The sequence below is a fragment of the Dipodomys merriami genome, unplaced genomic scaffold (assembly GCF_024711535.1).
Source record: "Dipodomys merriami isolate MVZ:Mamm:240054 unplaced genomic scaffold, mDipMer1.0.p SCAF_220, whole genome shotgun sequence".
Taxonomy (NCBI): Eukaryota; Metazoa; Chordata; class Mammalia; order Rodentia; family Heteromyidae; genus Dipodomys; species Dipodomys merriami.
This window is the reverse complement of record NW_027203605.1, coordinates 1,142,822-1,165,494: the sequence shown is the minus strand read 5'-3', so window position 1 is coordinate 1,165,494 and position 22,673 is coordinate 1,142,822. Positions and strand designations below refer to the sequence as shown.

Genomic DNA, 22,673 nt, shown 5'->3' with positions numbered 1-22,673 from the left:
TCGCTTCTGCTGCCCATAAAATAGGGTGCTTTTCAGACACTGGGCGCGCAAGTCTCCCGATAGACTCTGTCGCCCCGGGTACCCGAGTAACCGGTTCCCAGACACTCAACCCGAACCTTGTGGATCTCGAGGTTGAGTGCACCTGGGAGCCAAGGCATGCCCGAATAAACCTCTTGCTGTTTGCATCCGCACAAGTGGTCTCCTTGTTCCTTGGGGAAGGGTCTCTTCAGATCGAAGGGCACCCCACGCCGACGGGGGTCTTTCAATTTTAATTATGATATGAAAAATGTATTGACATAAATGAATGAAATCAGGGCGTAGATGGTACAGGAGCTGGGTGATTCTTTAATTATTTTCATTATTTTGAATGATCTGGTATTTTTGTATTGTGGAAGTATGAATGTGTCAAGAGCCCTGCAGGGAGTCTATCTGCATCATAGGCTTGACTATCTCACTGGAACATCAGGAGGCTGTTCACAGAATCCGGTCTTTTCATCCTGCCCCATACAAATACCGGTAGCTGCTAACAACCACCTTTTCACCCCCTAGTAGCTGCTAACGACCACCTTTTCACCCCCCATACAAACACCCGGTAGCTGCTAACAACCACCTTTTCACTGCCCTAAGCAAGCATCCTGCAGCTCCTACGCCCAATGAAAAAGCTTCCTTCTTCTAAGCATATAAATACCCCAGTGTGAAAAAATAAAATTTGGCAGCTTGATCAGAATCCTTGTCTTGCTGTCCTTCTTCGTGTCTCTTGTCCCTTCATTCCTTCTCGCTTAGGTTCACTGCCCTCGTTGACGTCCTGCGGGTCGGGACATGAATGTATTTTATATCTGTGCAGGAAAGGTTGATTATTAGATAAGTGTCTGATACCCAATGTCAGGAATCTAACCTGAGTCAGAGTGGTAAATATGTGTGTGTGTGTGTGTGTGCCTGCCAGCATGTATTTAGAAGGAAGAATCTTATTTTCCTCAAGGTATATACTTAATTGTATTAGTTATATTACATTAATGACAGTAGATTAAGGTAATTAACATTTTGACACATATGTTTATATTCCTATGATTGCATGAACAAACTAAAAAGTTATTTTTGGTGTATGAGATTTGTGGAAGGTCAGCTGAAAGTATAAACATTTGGAATCTTGAGAAAGATACCAATGGCAATCATTTCAGTGTAGATCAGTTTTAGACAACACTTGCAAGGATATATAATCATATTTGAAAGTGCAACATTGGTTTATTTTCAAAAGCTACACTATTCTATAACTTTGTAGGAAATTTAAATTATGGAAACATAAAAGTAATGTGATTATTTATTGCATACAGTTTTACAATTTAGTTTTGCCAAATCAAAATACCATTTATTTCTACTGTATAGGAGGAAAACCCTAAATATTACAGTTTAAGCCATATTTCATTTTGGGAAGCCTTGTCTGTATGAATAAGTTTATTTCTTTTGTTTCTGCTTTCCTATTCATAATTCTGTTTCTCATAGTATTATTCTAAGGACAAGTTCTTTATCCCAATTTGGGGCTTGAATATAACTCATGCTCAGTTTGCTAACAGTAGTCAGTCTACCATTTGAACCATGTCTCCAGCCCAGAAATTTTTGAAGTTAATTGGAGATAGAACCTCATGAATTTTCCTACCATTCTGAAAACCATTATCCCCCAAGTCTCATCCTTCTTAATCATTAGGATTATAAATTTGAGTCATGGACCCCAAGAATCAATGACTTTTCATGTCTTATAGATTCCACATGTTTGCTAGTAATTGTAATAATAAACTACCACAGATTGGGTAGCATTAACACTGTAAATACATTCCCTCTGAGTTGGTGGAACTAAAACGCCAAGATCAGAGTTGGCTCCTTCTGAGTCCTCTTTCCTTGGAATATTCAAGGCCTTCTGCTTCTCTTGGAGGAGAGTTCAACTTAAATGCTACCTTTGAGATTCTCTTTCCTAATGCAGTCACTTTCTAAGGCAATGGGTTTTTGATCTTTAGTGTGATTTCAGTAGGACAGTATCCAACACATAATATATTACTTAATGGATAGGAGAAAATCTCTAATAGGAAATTATTTGGTTTGGGCATGGAAGTTATGCTATATTTAAAAAAAAACAAAAGAGGCAAAGGTTTTATTAGAGCTTGTAAAATGAGTATGAAGTCTTGACCTCAGACATGCCAAATTCTTACCCTGACACACACTTAAATGCCTAGGAATACTGGATGATTGAACCCAAAATCCTATACTTGTGAAACAGCATCTCTTTTATTGCCATACCAGCAGATTGTAATTTGGTTGCTTATTTTGAGGTAGTATCACTATGCCTGGGCCTGCTTGGACTGCGGTCCTCCTAACACAAGCAAAACACACTGCACCCAGCAAATGGTTAGAGTTTCTGAAACTTCTTTTTTTTGTCTGGGCTTGCCTGGAACTGCAATACTCTAATCTCTGTTTTCTAAGTAGATAATATTGCAGGTTTGAGCCACTTTATCCAGTAAAACTATACAATTTCAAGATATCTTGATATTGTGTATATTTGTGCTTGACATATATTGCTAACCTTAATTTAATTTTCTCCCTCTTTTGTTTAGTACTCTGAGTTGAAAATATTGACTTTCTTGATATACATGGCTTTGTTTTGGGTGGAATCCCATCACAATCCAAAAAATCTCCCAAAAAGTTTATGTCAAGAATCATGGAAAAAAGGCTTCAGGTTGAAAAAAAAAACACTGATCCTTAACTTATAATTGCAGTATATTTATAATGTTAGTCAATGCTTTCTGAAGTATGAGAAGAGAAGGAAGACAGATATGTGAAAGGTGTCATCTCTGTAGAATTTCTGTAGTTGTCACTTCATGTTATCTTTCTTTCTTAAGGCTTGCTTTATTAAAACCCTCTGGGGACTGGGAAGGTGGCTAGTGGTAGAGCGCTTGCCTTGCATGCCTGAGGCCCTGGGTTCGATTGCTCAGCACCACATAAGTAAAAAGCAAAAAGCCAGAAGTGGTGCTGTGGTAGAGTGCTAGCCTTGAGCTGAAGAGCTGAGGGACAGCACCCAGACCCAGAATTCAGGCCCCACGACTAGACCCAAAAAATAATATAAACTGAATAACAACAACAACAGTAATAATAACAGGAATAACAATAGTAATAACAATAGCAACAACCACAGTAGTAATAATAGAAACAATAACAGCAATGACAGTAACAATAACAACAGTAACAATAACACTAATAACAACAATAGCAATAATAGCAACAATAACAACAACAGTAATAATAGCAATAACAGTAATAATAACAGCAGTAATAATAGTGTTAATAATAGCAACAACAACAATAATAGTCACAACAAGAGTAATAATAATAACAATAACAACCATAAAAGTAATAATAACAGTAGTAATAAGAGTAACAATAACAACAACAATAACAGTAATAATAGCAAGAACAATAGAAATAATAGCAACAACAACAATAACAGTAATAACAATAGTAACAATAACAGTAATAACAATAGTAATAACAACAGTAATAATAACAATAGTAAAACAATAACAGTAATAATAGTAATAATATAGTAATAACAATAGTAACAACCACTTCCGGCCTCCACCCCTCGAGCATCTGCTGCTCCGACCTCTGCACTTCCGTCCTCCTCACTTCCGGCCTCCTTACTTCCGGCCCCTAGGAGGTTTGGCGGCGGCCGCAGGCAGGGGCGACAGCACAAAGCCCACCACGCCCGGCCGGGCCCCACGGCGAACGCCCATGACCCCGTGGTCACGACCCTGCACAGCCATGCCCCGGATGCCCTCCCTTCCCGTCCTGCGGCTTTCCCCGACGGTGACCCCGGGACCTTTGACCCCCGACCCCCGGCCCCGCCCACCGTGACCCCGCCCCGTGGCGCCTGGAAGGAGCTGGACACAGGTGAGCCTCAGTTTACCCATCTGTTTCCTGCAGGCTCTTGGCGTGGGGGCGGAGGACTGAGGGGAGCCAGATAAGAGGTGGAGGTTAGAGGTCACAGGGAGGATACAAGACAGTCAGAGGTCACGGGGAGGTTAGGGGTCATGGGGGGTCAGAGGTCACAGGGAAGTCAGGGGTCACAGTCGGGTCAGTGGTTGCAGAGAGGTCAGAGGTCATGGAGAGGTCACGGGGAGTTGAGAGGCCATGGGCAGGTGAGAAGTGGATGGGAGGTCAAAGGTAATGGGGAACTCAGGGGTCATGGAGAGGTCACGGGGAGGTCTCGGGAGGTTCACTGGGAGGTCAGAGGTCATGGGGAAGCCAGGAGTCACAGGAGGTCAGAGGTCACAGAGTAGTCAGAGGTCACAGGGAGGTCAGGGGTCACTGGGAGGGCAGAGGGCATGGACAGGTCAGAGGGCATGGGGAGGGGAGGGGCGAAGTCCTTTACTCTGTCTGTTGTCTGTGTTCCTGGCCGTGTGGGGCACAGGATGACTGGGGAGACAAACACACACGCACGGACAGACAGGCAGGCAGACATAGAGCAGACAGATAGATAGAGGGACGGATGGATAGACAGACAGACAGATAGGTGGATAGACGGATGAATGGACGGATAGACAGAGCCATAGAGAGACAGACAAACAGATGGACAGAAGGACGGCTAGACAGGTAGACAGACAGTAGACAGACAAATGGACAGATAGACAGACAGATAGACTGATAGATAGATAGATAAACAAATGGACAGAGCCATAGACAGACAGAGAGATACATGGACAGATGGATGGAGAGACAGACAGACATGGAAACATACATGGTTGGATGGATGGATAGATAGGTAGACAGACAGCTGGATGGATAGATAGACAGACCAATGGACAGATAGACAGACAGAGCCATAGACAAAGAGATAGATGGACAGATGGATGTGTAGACAGACAGACAGACTGATGGATATATAGACAGATGGGTAGACAGACACCAGACAGACGGATGGATACAGAGACAGGTGGACAGATGGACGGACAGAAGGACGGATAGACAGGTAGACAGATAGTAGATAGATAGAAGGACAGATGGACAGATAGGTAGACAGACAGACAGATAAACCAATGGACAGATAGACAGAGCCATAGAGAGACAGACAGACAGACAGAGAGATACATGGACTGATGGATGGATAAACAGACAGATAGACTGATGGACGGATAGACAGAGCCATAGACAGACAGACACCAGAGACATGGACAGATAGATAGAAAGAGACAGACAGACAGACCGGCCAATGGAAGGATGGACAGACAGAGCCATAGAGAGACAGACAGACAGAGAGATACATGGACAGATGGATGGATAGACAGACAGACAGATAGAAACATACATGGTTGGATGGATGGATAGGTAGACAGACAGACAGACAGACAGACAGACAGACAGACAGACAGACAGACAGACAGACAGACAGACAGACAGATAGATAGATAGATAGATAGATAGATAGATAGATAGATAGATAGATAGATAGATAGATAGATAGATAGATAGATAGATAGACAGACAGACAGACAGACAGACCAATGGACAGATAGACAGAGCCATAGAGATAGATAGACAGAATGGACAGAGAGATGAACAGATGGACAGATGAACAGATGGATAGATGGACCAATGGACAGATAGACAGACAGAGGCATACACAGTCAGAGAGACAGATGGACAGATGGATGGATAGACAGACGAGTGGATGGATGGATGGATTGAAAGAGATAACATGGACAGGTGGGTGGGTAGACAGACGGACGGACTGATGGATGTATAGACAGATAGGAAGACAGACACCAGACAGACAGGCAGACAGATAGAGAGACAGGTGGACAGACAGATGGACAGATAGCTAGATGGATGGACCAGTGGACAAATAGAATCATAGATAGACAGACAGAGCAATGGACAGATAGACAAACAGAGCCATAGACAGAGAGAGAGAGAGAGAGAGAGAGAGAGAGAGAGAGAGAGAGAGAGAGAGAGAGAGAGAGAGAGAGAGAGAGAGAGAGAGAGAGAGGGACAGAAGGAAGGATACACAGGTAGGTAGACAGACAGTAGATAGATGGATGGACAGATGAATGGACAGACAGATACATCGGTGGATGGAGCGACACAGACACATGGACAGATAGATGGATGGACTGATGGATGGATAGACAGATGGACAGACAGAGAGACAGAGGGACAGACAGATGGACAGAGGGACAGAGAGACAGAGGGACAGACAGATGGACAGAGAAACGGACGGACAGATAGATGGACAGACGGACGGACAAGTAGACAGACGAACAGACAGACTGACAGAGACAGACAGACAGAGGGACAGACAGACAGACATAGACAGACTGACAGACAGATGGATAGACAGACGGACAGAGAGATGGACAGCCGGATGGACAGACAGACAGAGGGACAGAGCACTGTCTCCGACCAGCACAGGGGCCCTTATCCAACGCCCTGTCCCTCTGTCCCTCCCTCCGTCCGTCTGTCCATCCCCAGGCGTGGAGCTGACCCCAGCAGCGCCCGACATGCATGGGATGGACACGAGTGGATCTGACACTGGCATGATGGACACGCGTGGAAATGTCACGCGTGGATCTGAAACTCACACGATGGTCATGCGTAGAAAGGACAGGCGTGGACCTCACAGAAGCAAACTGGACACGCATAGGCCTGCCACTGACTTGATTATCACGTGTGAAAATGTCACACGTGACATGGACACGATCAGATCCCTTCCACACTCACTGGACATGCGTGAAACGCACATAACTGAATCTGACATGAGTGGAAATGTCACACGTGTAAATGTCACACGTGTAAATGTCATGTGTGAAAGGGACACGATCATGTCCGTTATTCATAGGCCTAACACCAGTGGAAATGTCACGCGTGGATCTGACTCTCAGATGATGGTCACACGTGGAAATGTCACGCGTGAAAGGGACATGATCAGACCCCTTCTGCGTGGACCTGACACTCTTAGAATGCACTTACGTGGATCAGACACGCGTGAAAATGTCACGCTTGGACATGACAGGCGTGGAATGGACACGATCAGGTCCATTATTCATAGACCTGACATGCGTGAAAATGTCACGCATGAAAATGTCACGCATGGAATGGACGCGATCAGGTCCCTTCTGCATGGCCCTGATACTCTTGGACCGCACATGCATGGATCTGACACGCGTGTAAATGTCACGCATGAATCTGACACTCACACAATGTTCATACGTGGAAATATCACTCGTGAAAGGGACACGATCACATCCCTTCCACACTCACCTGATACACATGAAGCGCGCATGCATGGCGCTGACACACGTGGAAATGTCATGCACGCCTTCCCCACTCCCCCCGTGCTGCGTGAGGCGCCCACGGAGTTTGTGTCGGCCCACGCGGGCCTCACCCTGCACCTGCCCTGCACAGCCCAGGCCTGGCCCCCTGCGGCCCTACACTGGCGTCTGCCTGACGGGACCCACGCGAGACCCGTGCATGCGCACACGCACCCTCGACTCAGCGACATCTATGTCCTCCCCAATGGCACGCTGGTGCTGCGCCGCCTGCAGGCCCCGCGCCATGCAGGTGAGTACGAGTGCGTGGCCGCCAACACGCTGAACAGTGCTAAACGCACTGTGCACGTCTAAGTCACGCCTGCGCACGCGCGTCTCCCCCCCAGCGTCCGACCCCGAGGCCCGCTCGCCACGCGCGTGCCCCACGGCGCTGACCTCACGCTGCACTGCCACGCGCGCGGGGACCCCGCCCCACGTGTGTTCTGGAGGCTGCCAGATGGGCGCCTGGTGGATGCTGGGAGCAGGTGAGTGTGGGAAGTGGGGGGCATCCATCCGTCCACCCGTGCATCTACCCATCCACACATACATCCATCCACCCACCCATCCATCCATCCACCCATCCATCCATTCATCCATCTACCCATCCATCCACCCACCCATCCACCCTTCCATCCATCCATCCACCCATCCATCCATTCATCCATCCATCCACCCATCCACTCATCCATCCATCCACCCATCCATCCATCCATCCCTCCATCCATCCACCCATCCACTCATCCATCCACCCACCCATCCATCCACCCATCCATCTACCCATCCATCCACCCATCCATCTACCCATCCATCCACCCATCCATCCATCCACCCATCCATCCACTCATCCATCCACCCATCCACCCACTCATCCATCCACCCATCCATCTATCCACCCATAGTTGGGATAAAGATGAATGTGCTTGCGCTGCGCAGCAGTGGCAGCGACGCCGTGGCATGCGTGGCACACAACCTGGCGGGCGAAGCCCGGATATGGGTGTGGCTGCCGCCATGGTGGACGCGGGCTCTACCTCCTGCGGCTTCGGCTCTGCCCTCTGTGGTATTGACTCCGCCCCCTGGCGCGCCAGCTCTGCCCCATCACATGCCTGCCCTGCCATCTTGGGTGCTGGCTCCACCCCCTGGTGCTCTGGCTCCGCCCTCTGAGGCAGCTCCGCCCCCTGGCCCGCCTGCCCTGCCATATTGGGCGCTGACTGCGCCCTCTGAGGCGTTGACTCCGCCCACTGGCGCGCCAGCTCCTCCCCATCACGCGCCTGCCCCGCTATCTTGGGCACTGACTATGCCCCCTGACGCGCCTACTCCGCCCTCTGAGGCGCTGACTCCGCCCCCTGGGGCGGCGTCGGGGGCAGCGCTGCTTTTGGCGCTGGGAGGCAGCTTCCGGCTGCGCTGCCCCACCTCCACGCTTCCGGTGTCCTGGCGCCTGCCCAGCGGGCTGGTGCTGCATGGGCCGCAGAGGCGAGGCCGCTTCACGCTGGGCGCCGACGGCAGCCTGGAGGTGCGCGCAGCCTCCAAGCGCGACCGCGGCGCCTACGTCTGTCACGCCCACCCCGGGGCACCGCCCGGACACACCCCCCGCGCGCCAGAGACCAGGATGTTCAGCTTCATTCCCGCCACTAGGCCGCTGGGTGCCATGGCAGGGCAACGGACTGAGGAGACCCGGATGTGGGCCTTCATTCCCGCCGCTAGGCCGCGGCGTTCGGTTGCCGGGCAACCAAGTGAAGATACCAGGACATTGGGCTCCACCGCAGAGTCTATGCCTCTGTGTTTGGTTGCCGGGCAACAGACCGAGAAGACCCGGATGTGGGTCTTCATTCCTGCCTCTAGGCCGCTGGGTTCGGTTGCCAGGAAAGCGCGTGAGACCTGGATGTCCAGCTCCAGCAAGACTCCTGGACCCCAGCTGGAAGATGCCCGGATGTGGGGCTCCCAACCTGCGCGCGCTGTACAGAAGCTGCGGTCCGACCAGAGGCCACGGAGAGGCTAGGACCCGGATGTGGACTGGGAGGGACCCAGATGTGGACTGGGAAAGACTCGGATGTCACCTATCTCTGGGTCCACTGAGGGGCCAGGACTCGGATGTGGACTGGGAGAAACCCGGATGTCACCTATCTCTGGGTCCACTGTGGGGCTAGGACCCGGATGTGGACTGGGAGGGACCCAGATGTGGACTGGGAAAGACCCGGATGTCACCTATCTCTGGGTCCACTGAGGGGCCAGGACCCAGATGTGGACTGGGAGAAACCCGGATGTCACCTATCTCTGGGTCCACTGAGGGGATAGGACCCGGATGTGGACTAGAAGGGACCCGGATGTCACTTTCTTCCATGTCCACTGACCCGGATGTGGCATGGAGGAACTGGATGTCACTTTCCTCCAGATGCACTGATGGGTCAGGACCCGGATGTCACCTTCCTTCATGTCTACTGAGGAGCCAGTACACGGATGTGGACTGGGAGGGACCCGGATGTCACCCTCATTTGCGTCCACTGACCCAGATGTGGCCTGGGGAACCCGGATGTCACTTATCTCCAGGTCCACTGAAGGGCCAGGACCCGGATGTGGACTGGGACAGACCCGGATGTCACCATCCTCCGTGTCCACTCCCCTGGATGTGGCGTCAGGGACCAAGATGTCACTTATCTTAGGTCCGCTGAGGTGCCAGGACTCGGATGTGGACTGGGGGACCCGGATGTCACCCTCCTCCGTGTCCACTCACCTGGATATGGCGTCAGGGACCCGGATGTCACTTATCTCCAGGTCTACTGAGGGGCCAGGACACAGATGTTGACTGGGGGACCCAGATGTCACCTATCTCCAGGTCCACTGAGGGGCCAGGACCCGGATGTTGCATGGGGAACCCGGATGTTATGTAAGTCCACGTCCATTAACCCGGATGTGGACTGTGGCAGGGACCCGGATGTGTGCTGGGCGGGACCCGGATATCACATCCACGGGCCTGGCTGTGGCGTGTGGAGTCCCGGATGTCACGCTCCTCTCCTTCCACTGACAGGGTCTAAGACCCGGATGTGGCATGGGGATCACGGATGTCAGGTCCCTCCACATCCACTGAGGGTCCAGGACCGAGATGCGGATGTTAGACCGGATGTTAGGGACCTCCAGGTCCGTGAACCCGGATGTGGGCTGGGTACTCGGATGTTAGGGACCTCCAGGTCCATGAACCTGGGTGTGGGGTGAGTACCCAGATGTTAGGGACCTCCAGGTCCGTGAACCCGGATATGGGGTGGGTACCCGGATGTTAGGGATCTCCAGGTCTGGGAACCCAGACGTGGAGGCGAGTACCAGGATGTCACATCTCCAGGTCCACTGGCAGGCGCCAGGACCCGGATGTGTGGGGTTTGGACCCGGATTTGAGGGTTGGGACACAGATGAGAGGGGTTGAGACCCAGATGTGAGAGGTGGAACCCGGATGTGGGCGGAGCGGGCGCTCCACACCTTGGCCCCGGGCGCCAGCTGCGCTTTGGGCCGTTGGGGTCCTTTCCTAGACTCGGAGGCAATAAAGCAGCCCTGCTGCTTCTTGATGGAATTCTTCCTCACTTCCGCCCCAGCGCAGGCCACGCCCTCCTGAAACCCTCACTTCTGCCCCAGCACAGGCAACGCCCTCCTAAGACCCTCATTTCCGCCCACCACAGGCCACACTCTCATTTCCGCTCCTAGCACAGGCCACGCCCTCCTGGGGCCCTCACTACATTCCCAGCACAGGCCACGCCCTCCTGAGACCCTCACTTTCTTCCCAACACAGGACACGCCCTCCTGAGACCCTCACTTTCTTCCCAACACAGGACACGCCCACATAGGTCCCTCACTTCCGCCTCATTGCAGGCCACACCCTCCTGAGACCCCCACTTCCGCCTCATTGCAGGGCACGCCCTCCTGAGACCCTCAGTTTAGTTCCAGCACAGGCCACGCCCTCCTAAGCACAGGTCACGCCCTCCTGAGACCCTCACTTCCGCCCAGCACAAGCCACGCCCTCATTTCCGCTCCTAGCACAGGCCACGCCCTTCTGGGACCCTCACTACATTCCCAGCACAGGCCACGCCCTCCTGAGTCCCTCACTTCCTCCCCAGCCCAGGCCACTCCCTCCTGAGCTCTGGCCACGCCCTACTGAGTGCAGTCCACACCCCCTGGGCACTGGCCACGCTCCCTGAAGGTCCTGACTCTTATTGCAGCCCTCCATGTAGTTCTCGAGGTTTCCCTCCTCCCCTTCCTCCTGCCTCTGCCAGGCCTGGCAATTTCTTGGCGCTCAGCCCAGCAACTCCGGGCTTTTCCCTTCCTTCCCCACCTTCACCTTCAGCACCACATCCTGTTCCTTTCTAAGGAACAAAGGGGACTTTTATTTTGGAGGGGGGATGTGGTGCTTTCCAAGGAACAAGGGGACTTTTATTTTGGAGGGGGGTTGTGAGTTCTGGCTGCTGGAGTGACGTGGACATTTGAGCCCTGCCAGCTTCCTGGCTGGCAGGGAGAGCAGCAGGCCCAGGAGCTGATGGCAGAGAACTGTGGATGTAAGTTCGTCCTCTGGGGAACACGGGGAGAGGTGTGGGGACCCGGGGTGAGGGGGCTTCGATTGCTTTTTGGAGCCCCCCCCCCGGATGTCCCACCATGCCCCGGGGTGGGGGCTGCAGGGTCCCGCCACAGGCCAGGAAAGACGAGGTGAGGGGCTGATGTACTGGTGGGGGCAACAGCAGCCTGGCCCTGGGGTGGCCGGATGTTCCTCAGCTCTTCCCCACTTCCTGCTTCCGGCCTTCTCTTCCAGGAAACCGGGAGCATCATGGGAAGTACGCGATCCTGGAAGCCATGTTGGTCAGGAGAGGGCCTGGAGGGAGGGGGAGTCCTTCCATCCCTCCTCCCATCCACCCATCCATCCATCCATCCACCCAACCATCCATCCACCCACCCACCCATCCATCCATCCATCCATCCATCCATCCATCCATCCATCCATCCATCCAAGCATCCATGCATCCATTCATATCCCTATCCATCCATCCACCCATCCACTTATTCATCCACCCATCCATCCATCCATCCATCCACCCATCCACCTATTCATCAATCCATCCATCCACCCACCCATCCATCCGTCCACCCAACAATCCATTCATCCATCCACCCATCCATCCATAAACCCACCCACCCATCCATCCATCCATCCACCCATCCATCCATCCACTGTGCATCCATCCATCCACCCATCCATCCATCCACCCATCCACCCATCCACCCATCCACTCATCCATCCAACCATCCATCCAACCATCCATCCATCCACCCATCCACCCATCCACTCATCCACTCATCCATCCACCCATCCACCTATCCATCCATCCATTCACCCATCCATCCATCCATCCACCCTTCCATTCACCCATCCACCCCTCCTCCTCCTCTGTCTCCTCCTCAGGTCGCACAGCGGCTGCGCAGCCCCACCCCTCGCCTTCCTCCTCCTCCTCCTCCTCCCCCCTGGCCCCTGCGCAGGCCCCACCCCTTGCGCCCCAACTTCCTGCTGCTCTTGGCCGATGACCTTGGCCTGGGCGACCTGGGCAGCTTCGGGAACCACAGCCTGCGGTGAGCAGAGGGGGAGGCCCGGATGTGGAGCCTTAGTTTCCCGGATGTGGGAGCTCAGATCCCTGGATGTTCCACCAGGAGAACTGCATAGACATCTAGTAACTCAGTTCCCCGGTTGTTGGATGTTACTATCGTGGATGTTGGATAACAAATCCCCGGATGTTGGATCTTAGTGCCCCGGATATTGGATATCAGGTCCCCGGATGTTAAATCTTAATGCCCTGGATGTGGGAAATCAGGTTCCGGGATGTTGGACTTCAGTTCTCCGGATGTTGGATATTAGTACCCCGGATGTTGGAGACTAGGTCCCCGGATGTTGGATGTTAGTGCCCCGGATGTTGGATATCAGGTTAAAGGATGTTAAATCTTAGTACCCCCGGATGTGAGAGATCATGTCCCCAGATATTGGACTTCAGTGCCCCAGATGTAGGAGTTCAGGTCCCCAGATGTTGGAAGTTAGTGCCCCGAATGTGGGAGCTCAGGTCCCCGGATGTTAGATATTAGTACCCCGGATTTGTAGCTCAGACCCCGGATGTTGGATCTTATTCCTCCAGATGTAGGATACCAGTTGCCTGGATGTTAGATCTTAGTGTCCCGGATGTTGGATATCAGGTCCCCGGATGTTAGATATTAGTACCCCGGATGTTGGATATCAGATCCCCGGATTTGGGATGTTAGTGGCCCGGATGTTGGAGGACAGGTCCAAGGATGTTAGATCTTAATGCCCCGGATGTGGGAAATCAGGTTCCCGGATGTTAGATGTTAGTGCTCCGGATGTTGGAGATCAGGTCCCTGGATGTTAGATGTTAGTACCCCGGATGTTAGATGTCAGGTCCTCGGATGTTGGAGATCAGGTCCCCGGATGTTACATGTTAGTACCCTGGATGTTAGAGCTCAGTTCCCCGGATGTTCCACCAGGAGAACTGTATAGACATCTAGTGGACCTCAGGTCCCCGGATGTTGGATGTTAGGTCCCCGGATGTTGGAGTTCAATTCCCAGGATGTAGATCTCAGTTCCCTGCATGTTGAAGATCAGGTCCCCGGATGTTGGATATCAGATCCCCGGATGTTGGAGATCAGGTCCTCGGATGTTAAATCTTAGTATACCCCAGATGTGGGAAATCAGGTTCCCAGATGTTAGATGTTAGTACCCCAGATGTTGGAGATCAGGCCCCCGGATGTTGGAGATCAGATCCCTGGATGTTGGATCTTAGTGTCCCAGATGTTGGAGAGCAGGTCCCCGGATTTTTGAGCTCAGGTCCAGGGGTTGGATCTTAGTTGCCTGGATGTAGGCCCTCAGGTCCCCGGATATTGGGCCTTAGATCCCCGGATGTTGGAGCTAAGTTCCCCGGATGTTCCACCAGGAGAACTGTATAAACATCTAGTGGACCTCAGATCCCTGGATGTTGGATGTTAGGTCCCTGGATGTTGGAATTCAATTCCCCGGATGTTGGATCTTAGTACCTCGGATGTTGGATGTCAGGTCCCCGGATGTTGGAGATCAGATACCCGGATGTTTGGCCCTCAGGTCCCCGGATGTTGGGCCTTAGATCCCCGGATGTAGGAGCCCAGTCCACAGATATAGATCTTAGTACCCTGGATGTGGGATCTCAGGGCCCCAGATGTTGGATCTTAGATCTCCAGATGTTGGCCCTCAGGTTCCCAGATGTTGGATGCCAGGTCCCCAGATGTTGGACCTCAGGTCCCCAGATGTTGGATCTTAGTACCCCGGATGTGCGATCTCAGGTCCCCGAATGTTGGATCTTAGATCCCCGGATGTGGGATCTCAGGGCCCCGGATGTTGGAGTTCAGCTCCTGGGATGTTGGGCATTAGATCCCCGGATGTTAGACCCCAGGTCCCCGTATGTTCTTGGCTGTGACTCAGTTTCCCTCTCCCCCCCCACAGCACCCCGCACCTGGACGGCCTGGCCCGGGATGGCGTGCGGCTGACCCAGCACCTGGCGGCAGCGTCCGTCTGCAGCCCAAGCCGCGCAGCCTTCCTGACGGGACGCTACCCTGTGCACCTGGGTCGGTATGGGGGGGACATCCGGGGAACAGAGGGGGCGGTGGGGGGGAGGTGGGGGCGGGACATCCGGGGATCTGAGAGCCAACATCCGGGGTACTAAGATCCAACATCCCTGGACCTGATATCCAACATCTGGGGATCTGAGACCCAACATCCAGGGATCTAAAGCCCAACATCCGGTGAACTGAGCACCACCATCCGGGGCACTGAGCTCTAACATCCAGGGACCTTATCTCTAACATCCATTGTACTAAGACCCAACATCCGGGGATCTGAGGCCTAACATTCTGGGAACTGAACTCCAACATCTGAGGACCTGACATCCACCATCCGGGGTACTAAGATCCATCATCCAGGAACCTGAGCCCCAACATCCGGGGAACTGAGCTCCAACATCTGGGGATCTGAGGGCCAACATACCCGAATCTGAGCTCCAATATCGGGGTAGTAAGATCCAACATCCAGGGAACTGAGCTACAACATCCGGGTAACTGAAGTCCAACATCTGGGGTCCTGATATCTACCATACAGGGCACTGAACTCCATCATCCGGGGACCTGAGGTCCAACATCCAGGGAACTGAGGCCCAACATCTAGGGCACTGTGGTCCACCAGAGGGAGGGGAGGACTACTCTGAGGATCTCTAGTTCAAATCCCTGAGACTCTGGGACTTCCCCCCTGAACCGCCAGGAAACCGGAAGTGATGCCATATTGGTTTCCCCCGGGGGCTCACAGGGCTGGGGTCCTTTCCACCCCGGGTGGGCAGGTCCCAGACTATCCCAGACACAGCAGGCCTTCCCCCTGAAGGTGCTAGATGCCCCCTCCTGACCCAGGATGCCATCATCACTGACCTAGGGTCCTTCTCCTCTCTCTTGGAAGGCATGGTGACCACCAACGGGGCACGCGTGCTGCAGTGGGCGGCCGTGTCGGGCGGGCTGCCCACCTCCGAGATCACCTTCGCCAAGATCCTGCAGGAGCAGGGATATGCCACCGGCCTCATAGGTAAGAGAGAAGTCATCCATCCACCCACACATCCCCCATCAATCCACCCATCCATCCATCCATCCACCCATCCATCCATCCATACATACATACATATACCCACCCACCCATCCATCCACCCATCCATCCATCCATCCATCCACCCACCCATCCAACCATCCATCCATCCATCCATCCACCCATCCACCCATCCATCCATCCACTGTGCATCCATCCATCCACCCATTCCCCTATTCATCCATCCATCCATCCACCCACCCATCCATCCATCCATCCATCTATCCATCCACCCATCCATCCATCCATCCACCCATCCACCCATCCAATCACCCATCCACCCATCCATTCGCTCATCCATCCATCTCTTCCCCTCCAGGCAAATGGCACCTGGACCTCAACTGTGAGTCCCCCACTGACCACTGCCACCACCCCCTGAACCACGGGTTCGACTCCTTCTTCGGGGTCCCCTTCACCCTGATGGGGGACTGCCTGCAAGCGGAGCCCTCGGAGAAGGGAGCGCGTCTGCAAGGGCCCCTGGACCTGGGGGGCGCAGCTGCTGCTGCTTTCCCTGCTCTGCCTGGCCGCTGGGAAGCTCACGGGCCTGCTGGGCCTGCGCTGGATGCCCTGGGTGCTGGGCCCCGGATGTGGGGCCTTGCTCCTGGCCTGCACCTCCCACCTCCTAGGTGTCTTCATCGTCCACACCGACTGCTTCCTGATGAGGGATCACCAGGTCATCCAGCAGCCTCTGAGTTTCGAGGCCAGTGTGGGGCTCTTCTTGCGGGAGGCTGAGGCCTTCATCCACAGGTCAGCCTGGGGTCGGGGAGGGGGACAGATGCCATCTACTAGATCTCCATAGTAAACTGGTAGATCCCCGGATGTACATCCAGTAGATCTCTATAGTCAACTGTCAACTTCAAATCCCTGAATGTTCCACTAGGAGATCTCTATAGGCATCTGGTAGACCTCAGATCCCCGGATGTACATCCAGTAGATCTCTAAAGTCAACTGGTCAATCTCAAATCCCTGGATGTTCCATCAATAGATCTCTATAGACATCTGGTAGACCTCAAATCCTTGAATGTTACAGCTAGTATATCTCTATAGACATCTGGTAGACCTCAGGTCCCTGGATGTTCCATCTAGTAGATCTGTAGAGACATCTGGTAGACCTCAGATCAGACCACGATCGATTATTGGTAGTATTGATCAGATCATGATCGATTATTGGTAATAACTGATCAGATGATGTTCGATTATTGGTAATAACTGATCAGCTCATGTTCAATTATTGGTATTATTGATCAGATGATGTTCGATTATTGGCATTATCGATCACATCACGATCAAATATTGGTATTATTGATCAGATCCTGTTCGATTATTAGTAATATCTGATTAGCTCATGTTCTATTATTGGTCATATTGATCAGATGATGTTTGATTATTGGTAATAACTGATCTTATCTGTACGATTATCGGTAATAATTGATCAGTTCACGATCAATTATTGGTATTTTCGATCAGATCTCTATTGATTATTGGTATTATCAATCACATCACGATCGATTATTGGTATTATCTGATCAGATCAGGATCGATTATCAATCATCTGATCGATTATTGGCAATACCTGATCAGGTCGGTTATCGGTGAGTTTATTGATGATGGAGGCGGGGTCTGACGTGGTTCCGCAGGATCCAGGCCCGCCCCTTCCTTCTCCTCATCTCCTTCCTCCACGTCCACGTCTTGCTGGTCACCTCACCTGCCCTCCGGGGCCGCAGCGCGCACGGCGCCTACGGCAACAATGTGGAGGAGCTCGACTGGATGGTGGGTGAGTGCAGGGAGGGGAAGAACTGAGGCACTGTGCGTGGGATGGGGGAAACTGAGGCACGGGGGTGGGGTGAGTGGGATGGGGAAACTGAGGCACAGGGACGGGATGAGCGGGATGGGGAAACAGGCACGGGGGTGGGGTGAGTGGGTTGGGGGAAACTGAGGCGCGGAGATGGGGTGAGTGGGATGGGGGAAACTGAGGCATGGGAACGGGGTCAATGGGTTGGGGTAAACTGAGGCACGGTGCACTTGGGTAAACTGAGTCACTGGGCATGTTGGGGGTAAACTGAGGCACGGTGCACTTGGGTAAACTGAGGCACGGTGCATGTTGGGTAAACTAAAGCACGGTGCATGTTCAGGGTGAACTCATGCACGGTGCATTTGGGTAAACTGAGGTACGGTGGATGTGTGTAAACTGAGGCCCGCGTATAGGGGTAAACTGAGGCACGGTGCATGTTGGGTAAACTGAGTCACTGGGTATTGGAATAAACTGAGGCACGGTGTATTTGGGTAAACTGAGTCACTGGGCATGTTGGGTAAACTGAGGCACGGGGATGAGGTGAGTGGGTTGAGTAAACTGAGGCACCGGGATGGGGGTAAACTGAGGCACTGGGACGGGGTCAGCGGGTTGGGGTAAACTGAGGCACGGTGCACTTGGGTAAACTGAGGCAAAGTGCATTTGGGTAAACTGAGGCACAGTGCACATTGGGGGTAAAGTGAGGCATGGTGCATGTTGGGGGTAAACCGAGGCACGGTGGACGCTGGGGGTAAACTGAGGCATGGACCCATTTTCCTCCCCCTGCAGGGCGACTGCTGGTGGCGCTGGACGGTGCGGGGCTGGGGCGCCGCACCCTCGTCTACTTCACGTCGGACCACGGTGCCTCGCTTGAGGCCCGGGCTGGGGGCACCCGCCTCGGGGGTTCCAACAGCGTGCACCGAGGCGAGGGGGAAACTGAGGCAGGGTGGGCGGGGCCTCCCACGCGGCCCGCCCCCGCCCCTTGACCTTTGCCCTTTGCCCCCCCCTTGCAGGTGGCAAAGGCATGGGCGGCTGGGAGGGCGGCATCTGGGTCCCTGGGCTGGTGCGCTGGCCTGGGATGCTGCCCGCAGGGCGCCTGGTGCCTGAGCCCACCAGCCTCATGGACCTGTTCCCCACTGTGGTGCACCTGGCCGGGGGCTGGGTTCCAGCGGACAGGTAGGAGTTCGCCGGCCTGGGTCCCCACGGGGTGGGGGGGAAGGGGGGTCATCCTGGGCCTCGGGGATCCCAAGGGGGGGAGGCTGAGGCCTGCACATCCGGGTCTCTGGGGGCTCAGAAGCCTGCACATCCAGGTCTCTGAGGGCTCAGACCTGCGTATCTGGGTCTCTGGGGGCTCAGGAGCCTGCACATCCAGGTCTCTGAGACCCAAGACCCGGGGCTCAGGCCTTGACATCTGGGTCTCTGGGGGCTCAGAAGCCTTTACATCCGGGTAACTAAGGGCTCAGGCCTGCAAATCCGGGCCTCTGAGAACTCAGAAGCCTGTACATCTGGGTCTCTGAGGACTCAGGCCTGGACATCCGGGTCTCTGAGGGCTCAGGGCTGCACATCTGGGTCTCTGAGGGCTCAGAAGCCTGCACATCCTGGGATCTCAGGCCTGCACATCCAGGTCTCTGGGTGCTCAGAAGCATGGATATCCGGGTCTCTGAGTGTTCAAGAGCCTGGACATCTGGGTCTTGAAGGTCTCAGAAGCCTGCACGTCCAGGTCTCTGAGGGCTCAGAAGCCTGCACATCCGGGTCTCTAAATGCTCAAGCCTTCACATCCAGGTCTCTGGGATCTCTGGCCTGCACATCCGGGTCTCTGAGCACTCAGAAGCTTGGATATCCGGGTATCTGAGGCCTCAGGCCTGCACATCCAGGTCTGTAAGACCAGAGGCCTAGGTCTTGGACCTGCACATCCGGGTCTCTGGGGGCTCTGGCCTGCACATCTGGGTCTCTGAGGGCTCAGAAACCTGGACATCCGGGTCTCTGGGATCTCTGGCCTGCACATCCGGGTCTCTGAGCGCTCAGAAGCCTGCACATCCTGGTCTCTGAGTGTTCAGGAGCTTGGACATCTGGGTCATGAAGGTCTCAGAAGCCTGCACATCCAGGTCTCTGAGGGCTCAGAAGCCTGCACATCCGGGTCTCTAAATGCTCAAGCCTTGACATCCAGGTCTCTGGGATCTCTGGCCTGCACATCCGGGTTTCTGGGGGCTCTGGCCTGGACATCCGGGTCTCTGAGTGCTCAGAAGCCTGCACATCCGGGTCCTGCAGGGAGGTGGATGGCCGGAACCTGATGTCCGCGCTGCTGGGGATGGCGCAGGCCGCAGGCCACGACTTCCTGCTGCACTACTGCGAGGCCCGGCTGCACGCTGTGCGCTGGTTCGACCGCCCAAGTGAGTGCCTCCACCTCCGCCGGGCCCCGGGGTGGGAAAGGGAGCTGCATGCATGCACGCAGAGACCCGGATGCAAGGCCTGGGGGTGGATGTGGGAATCCCCGGATGTGGGAATCCCGGGATGTGAGGACCTGGATGGAAGGCATGAGATGGGAATCCCCGGATGTAAAGTCCCGGATGTGAAGTCCCCGATGGGAATTCCCAGATGTGAGGCTCCAGATGTGAGGTACTGGATGGGAATCCCCGGATGTGAGGTCCCGGATGTGAGGTCCTGAATGTGAATCCCTGGATGTGAAGTCCTAGATGGGACTACCCAGATGTGAATACCCAGATGTGAGGTCCTTGATGGGAATCCCCGGATGTAAGGTCTTGCGTGTGAATGCCCTGATGTGAATCCCCGGATGTGATGTCCTGGATGTGAATTCCCGGATGGGAATCCCCGGATGTGAGGCCCTGGATGTTACTCCCCCCACCCCCACCGCAGGCCGCACGGTGTGGAAGCTGCACTTCGCCACTCCGCGCTTCGACCCGCCGGGCTCGGGCACCTGCCTCGGTTTCCCTGCCTGCGCCTGCTCCGGGGAGCGCATGACCCGCCACCGGCGGCCACTGCTCTTTGACCTGACGGTGGACCCGGGGGAGACCCGCCCGCTGCGGGGCCCGATGGCGACGCGCAGGCGCGTGGAGGCCACGGTGGCCTGGATGCTGTGCACGCGCCGCCCCCGCGTGGCCCCGCCCCCGCGCGGCCCCGCCCCTCGCCCCTGCACACAACACCTGGAACCCGCGCCTGCAGCCCTGCTGCGCGCCCGGACCACTCTGCGCCTGCGACCGCCTGATCCCCGACCTCTGACCCCGACCCGACCCCCAACCCCCAACTGCCCGGGGCTACGGCAGATCCTGGCCTGCGACTTTCACATCCGGGGACTCACATCCGGGTATTAAACATTCGGGTATACTCAAATACAGAGGTTCCCACATCCGGGGATTCCCACATACAGACTCTCACATCCGGGGATTCCTACATCCAGGGATTCTCACATCCGGGGATTCTCACTTCTGCTGACACATCCGGGGATTCCCAGGGATGAATTCACACATCCGGGGAATCCCACATCCGGGGACTTTTATACCCGGGGATTCTCACAACCAGAGACTCTCACATCTGGGGATTCCTACAAACAGATTCTCACATCCAGAGATTCTCATATCCAGAGATTCCCACATCCGGGGATTCTCATATCCAGGCATTCCCACATCCAGGGATTCTCAGACCAGGGAATTCCCACATCTGGGGAAATCTCACATCCAGAGACTCTCACATCCGGGGATTCTCACATCTGGGGATTCTCGCATCCAGGGATTCTCACATCTGGGGAAGTCTTACATCCGGGGATTCCCACATCCGGGGATTTTCACATTCAGAGAGTCTCACATCTGGGGATTCTCAGACCCAGGGATTCCCACATCCGGGGACTCTCACATCCTGAGCCTCTCATCCTGGACCTCCACCTTGGGCCTCCCATCCGTGGCCTTTCCCCAGCCTCCCATCTGGGGCCCTGTCACATCCGGGCCTATGTCCTCTAACTTCTCACACAATAAAACCTCGTGAGCACCGCACCCCACGGCAGGGTTAGGGGTCACGGGGGTCAGAGGCCGGGCACTGATCCTGCTTTCCATTTCAGGTCATTTCTGGTTGATGCTAGGATACAGGGCTGGTCCTGCCTTCCATTTGAGGCCATTTCTGGTCATTGCTAGGGTATAGGACTGGTCCCACCTTCCATTTCTGGCCACTTCTGGTTATTGCTAGGGTATAGGACTAGTCCCACCTTCCATTTCAGGTCATTTCCGGTCATTGCTAGGGTATAGGACTACTCTCACCTTCCATTTCAGGCCACTTCAGGCCGTTCAGAGGGTATAGGACTGGTCCCGCCTTCCATTTCAGGCCACTTCCGGTCATTGCTAGGGTATAAGACTAGTCCCACCTTCCATTTCAGGTCATTTCTGGTCATTGCTAAGGTATAGGACTAGTCCCACTTTCCATTTCAGGCCACTTCTAGTCATTGCTAGGGTATAGGACTGGTCCCGCCTTCCATTTCAGACCATTTCCGGTCATTGCTAGAATACAGGGCTGGTCCCACCTTCCATTTCAGGCCATTTCCAGTGGTTGCTAGGGTATTGGACTAGTCCCGCCTTCCATTTCAGACCATTTCCGGTGGATTGCTATGATACAGGCTTGGTCTCGCCCTCCTCCAGGACGTCCCACCACCTAGATTCACACCTGATTGGCCTATTCCATGAAAGCCCCGTCCTCACTTTCCTAATTCACTTGTCATTGGTCCAGCTGTAAGAAACGTCCCTTAGCCCCCCCCCCACAAATCCAACTCGCTGCTGATTGGACCTCACACTACAGTCCCGCCCCTAACTACCTGAACTCGGATTCAGATTGGCCCAGTGGGATTGGAGATGTG

The 22,673-nt window shown here is 54.0% G+C and overlaps 1 pseudogene; it reads left to right on the top strand.

Moving 5' to 3' along the window:
- The first annotated feature begins 10,214 nt into the window (after positions 1 to 10,214).
- Positions 10,215 to 21,857, top strand: LOC138834990 (arylsulfatase L-like; annotated as a pseudogene).
- The last annotated feature ends 816 nt before the right edge of the window (positions 21,858 to 22,673 follow it).